General features: G+C 38.1%; 1 long non-coding RNA gene across 1 annotated transcript; it reads right to left on the reverse strand.

The window, feature by feature from the left end:
- On the reverse strand, positions 1-5,189 carry LOC131736677 (uncharacterized). Its single transcript, XR_009328285.1, has 2 exons — positions 4,757-5,189; positions 1-3,236 (listed from the first exon to the last, which is right to left on the reverse strand). It is a non-coding gene; the product is annotated as an uncharacterized LOC131736677 (long non-coding RNA).
- Positions 5,190-5,643: the final 454 nt, after the last annotated feature.

Genomic DNA, 5,643 nt, shown 5'->3' on the forward strand with positions numbered 1-5,643 from the left:
TTCATTACAATTTTGTTTTATTGAAATCAAAGGAGGTCAAGGTTTTTGGCAAATGACCCAAAAGTTTTGCTGCACTACAAATAGAGTCTAAACAGTTGCTCACTGAATGACAGTGACAGGTGTTTGTGATATGCATCAATAACGTAATAATAACTGCTTTCTTAATTGTGTGAAATACAAAGACAAAAAGAAAACAGAAAAATTGCCAAAATTTACATCGTGTTTAATGTCATAAAAGGTGAATTCTTAATTAAAAACTGTAGGAATCCAAGGTAATGTCTTCACATGGACTGGTTGAGAAACAGGGAACAGTGATTCATCTTAAGGGTCGTAACCTCTATCAGGGCCAGTGTAAGCAGCAGTGTACCACAGGGGTCTGTTTTACATCTGTTGCTCTTTCTGATCTATATGAAATTATTTCGATTCTGGTATAGATAGCAAACTAGTTAAATTTACAGATGATACAAAGTGGGGAAGTGGCAAACAGCAAGGAATTTACTAAATGACTTAGACCAGGAGTCCCCAATCCTGGTCCTGGAGGGCCGAGGTGTCTTCAGATTTTCATTCCAGCTGTGGGCTGAACTACCTAATTCAACTAAGTCTTGTTCTAATTGGACCAATTTAGCTACTCTTCCCAGTTCTGAAGGTGCTGGTCATTTTGGAGATCTAGAAAACATGTTGGACTGCGGCTCCTCCAGGAACAGGATTGGGGATCAAAATCATGGATTGAACAGACACTTATGAAATGACATTTAATGTTGATAAGTGCAAAGTAATCCAAACAGGAAGTGGGAACATACACTACGCATATCACATGGGTTATTCTGAGCCATCGGAAGCTGCCCATGAAAGGGATTTTGCCATTTACATAGATTCTTCTAATGAAGGGGAGCAAAAAAACAAAACAAAAACCAGGAAACTATGTAGCAATATCGTAAAATGAATGGAATTTAAACTTGCAACTGGACTGGGATCCTGTACAGGCCGCTGCCATAGAGCAGTAGCGGGTCGAATATATGTTGTAGTGGGTGGGATTGGTTGGGTAAACAAAAAAAAAAGGGGTAATTTGCAGAAAAACACCAAATTCATGATCTTTGAAAGTAAAAGTAAATATGTTATTTAAAAACCTGGGGCCAGATTAAATCAAAACTTTGACTCACCCCTCTTATCACAAATGATAAATCTGTACTTAATAGCGGTGTGATTGTTCAAAAGAAGGCGTTTTCTTCTACTCACAAAACCAACCGCCATTCAATTCTGAGTTGTTTGCTATTAGTGGGTGGGTCAAAGTTTTGAAGTCAATATGTTTAAGGTTATCAAAGTGTATACAGAATATGTTTGCTCTAAAATGCAAGAAAATGACGCAGAGGTGGGTGGGAGTCGGTAGTGCCCAGGGGCATGGAAGCAAGATGAACACAGCTGAGGGAAGGGGCTCTCAGTGGGGAATATTTCTGTCTTGTGGGATTTGCAGGATCTCTATGCCTTGTTGCAGGTGGGAACAGAAGTTCAAGAAATAACGCGAAAGCAATATTGAAAAATAGTCACATGCTGAGCTCTACATGGATTGGGTGTTTGCTAGGGTGACCAGATGACTCCATAATGCCGGGATGCTGCGGATAGGGTCTGGAGAACGTATGAATGAACCATTACACCTCTGTGTAAATAAGTATTGTTGTTAAATTACCATGCCATGTAAACCCGGAATACTAATTAGCTGTTAACAATTCCTGCAGTTGATTGGACCAATCAGATACTGATTTCAGCATCAGTGCGTGTCACTAGGGTAGGGTTGCCACCCGTCCGGGTTTCACCCGGACAGTCCGGTTCTTGGCATCTGTGTCCGGGTGCCAATTAACAAACCCGAATGTCCGGTTTTAGGTGAAATGCATACAAAGGCAAAGCATACATACTGTTAACATGTATTAATTATTATGATTATGATTATTATTATTATTATTATTATTATTATTATTATTATTATTATTATAGACATTTAGCAGACACTAAATTAAAGATTTCTGTCCATTAAAAGTAATGTACTGTATAATACACTATATAAGAGCAAACGTGGGTACCGTAGACAGAAAGTATGAATGATTGAGTTTTTCTGTGAGTTTTCAATGGTGTTACACAGTTATGTACACGATACTGAACTAGCGAAATGTGCAACCAGGCAGGAATTACTTTACTGTATCCACTATGGCCTGCAAGTTCGACTGCTAAAAATACCAACAGTATGATGTTATTGATATGTACCAGGATCTGATAGTATGGTGTTTGATAGGCTAATTGAGAAATATGTCCGGTTTTGGTTTGTGGAAAAGGTGGCAACCCTACACTAGGGCCACTTATTTTTAATTCACAGAAGAGAAGCTAGTGAAACATGTTCAGAATTGCAGATGTTTTACATCATTATTACTGTTGCTGTACACCGTAAAGGCAACAACACTCAATTAAGCAAAGGTGTCAATGCTTAATTTACAGCTTCTTTGCATTCAGTTTAAGGGGAGTGTTAAAATCCCTATAGAGTCATCTGGTCACCCTAGTGTTTGCCCATTAAATATTTTCTATTTTTATGATGGCGTAGAAGATATCTTCCTGGTATTTAAGTGATGCTGGCCTGAATGTATCCAGGGCTTTTTCATATTCACTTATTTCATGTTCTAGTTTGTCCCTCTCCACTGCACCCATAATGGCACTTGCTATTAAGTCAACCCCTATGAATACTACAGCCAAGGCCAGCCCTGCTATCCCACAAGTAGCTACAGTGCCAATCGCTACTACCATACCGGTCAGAATAACCCCCTTAACAATGAGTGTGATAAGTACTATTCCAGCAACAGTGCTTATAGACCCTATGATTGGGACAACAAGACGCAACAAAGCTTTTTTCTGCTCATGCGGCAGGTTCAGGTATGGAGCTTCTTGTAGGCTTCTGGCTCCAGTTTCTCTTTCAGCTTCTCGTCGATTTTCTCCACCTCTTTTTGGATGTTCCTCATGGAGTTGATTAATATATTGCAGTTTTCCTGCACTGTGCCTTTCTCCTGGATGCTGATGATTGGGAAATCTAAGTGGAGGTGGTCGTTAATGGTGTTGATAAGGCGGTTGGTGGCTCGAAAGTTGTTGGACATCAGAGAGTAGATTTCCTGCTGCAGCTGTATTACCTTCTCACGCCTTTTGGGGTTGTCAGGGTACAGGAGATCAGAAAAGGACATTTTTGCTGAGAGATCTGTCTCCTGTAACATACAATAATCATAAATAATAAAAAACATATTTGCACCCTAGCACGTTTACTTCACCTGTTGATTTATTGCTCCAGAAGTGTTCTTCTGCTGGTTTTTTCTTGTGGCAGTTGAGAAATGACAAGTCATGAGAAAATATCGCTGGATAAAAACACCAGCCTCAGAAGCTGAGACAGCAAGGCATATATGTCAAGTGAAGTGTGAATTATCATTTTTCTTTTTTTTGTATATATTGTTACAGTTCATACTTTATAGAGAGGCTTTTGTTTCTTTTGAAGTCCTGGTATACAGACTGTCCCTTTAAATCTGAATTGGTCCAGGTGTATACAAAGACACCATAAACATCCTTTTTTGTATATCTGTATATTCTAATTTAAGGCAAACAGGGGGATGGGGAAGGTTGCTGAGATGAAACAGGGGGGGGGGGGGGGGGGTTGATGAATATATAAAGGGTCTGTAATGGTTTTAATATGTTTATTTTTTTCAATGAACAAAGATTATGAAGAATACCTACACATATATATATATATATATACTTTTAAACCAATGTATAATATTGTTTTGCTATTTTCCTCAAAATTGCCAGTGCTGATTACTATTTACTATAATATTTTCCAGAACTCGCCTGTTTTTAAACTAGTTGGTATAGCAGGATAGGCATCATAAAACAAAAAAAACTTTTTTGACACAAGTTTGCTGCCACGTTCATCGGACATTTGCAAAAACTATTTGCAACAACACTGTCATAAATTTCCAAGAGAAAGTTGCCATAGCTGTTTGCCACAAGTCTTCGACACAGCACCTCTTTGCATGTGAAAAAAGTGACCGTGCAGCAAGTTGGCAGAAAATGTTCAGTACATTTTTGGCAAACATTTAGCACATTTCTCACAAGTTTGCCAGAAGCAAGGGGGCTAGGACAACGGAAATGACAAACACTGCAGTTTTTTTTTTAAAAATCTTACAGCAGCTTCTCAACAAAACTTACATCCAAGCAAAGAAAGTGCAAGTGAAATTAAATTTATAGTGGATGTGAGATGTGGACGCAGCTGGAACACGGAGATTGCTAATCTGAGGTCTGAAAACACACATGCTACACAAACATAATACACATCAGCATAAAACAGACAAGAAATGCATTGTTTAACAGAAACACAAAACACTTGTTTACAAGTGGAAGGGTGTAAATATGAATGTAACTTCAGTGAAGAACCTGGAGATTCTCTCAGGTTTTTTATTTAATTTCAAGCCCTGCTTGAATTTGTATTTGCGGTTTGTATTTGTTTTTCTACTTGTATATCTTTAATTTTCATTATATTTGAATTGCTTTTTCTGAGTTTTACAAGTACTTTTTTAGCTTTCATTTGTGTATTTGATTTGTATTTTCTTTTCCCTTTTCTAGTTGAGATTTGTACTTCAAGCCCACTGTACTTTAAATTAAAAAAATAAAGCATGTTGTTAACAAAAAGCATATATAAGTACACCTCCACCCATATTCGTAAATGAACACAGCTCACCTGGATGTCTTTTGGATGTCTTTGCTGTCTGTGTGTCAGGCTGGCTGTGGGTCAGGCTCGGGTGATCCACTGCTCTTACATACAGTGTGCTGTGCTGGAGCAGGTCCAGGTTCACTCTCCTTTCCTTGAATCTGAGTCACGGCCTCCTCCTCCTGCTTCCTCTTTCTGCAGTCATCAGAAATCTGTAATGGAGAATGCAGCGTGCAGATTGTGCAATTTTCATGCAAATAAATGCTGTGGAGCAAATCGTACGGTTACATATGTAACCTTCGTTTACGTGCACAGAGAACACAGTACTCGATAAACCTACATCATGGAATTTATGGCTGTCATGTGACATAGTGTTAAAATTACACAGTGTGCCGTGGCTTGTGCCTTTTGTTTGCCTTGTTTAATACTTTGTTTTACTGCTCTTACCCAAATTGTTTTTCAATTCAACTACAAATCTACGAATTTAAAGTATTGTGCAGGTGCTACAAAAGTGCTTAAACAAAAAAAAGACTGGTGCTCCGTTCAGGAATCCAAATACAGTAAACAGAAACTAATCAAGCAGAGAAACCACCAACATGAAGATAGCAACCCCTTTGAATATCAAGTACAAATCCCACATAAACTTCATCTTTATTATTAAAAATTGTGACAAGTCACAAATCACATACAGCATCTTTCCAGTTTCAACTTTGCAGCAAAAAAAACCAAAATAGTCAAGGGACTTCCTCTATGATTATGTAAGTAAAAATCAACCTTTTTTTCTAATTGCTGTATTGCTGTTTAATGTGTATAATGGTTTTAGTAGAGGTTATAGTAGGCTACCACTGTATTTGAAATGTAAATGCTGCTACGCAGACTACAATGACCCTTTCTGCGTTTTACTAATTTGAAGATAA

The sequence above is a fragment of the Acipenser ruthenus genome, unplaced genomic scaffold, assembly GCF_902713425.1.
Source record: "Acipenser ruthenus unplaced genomic scaffold, fAciRut3.2 maternal haplotype, whole genome shotgun sequence".
NCBI classification, from domain to species: Eukaryota; Metazoa; Chordata; class Actinopteri; order Acipenseriformes; family Acipenseridae; genus Acipenser; species Acipenser ruthenus.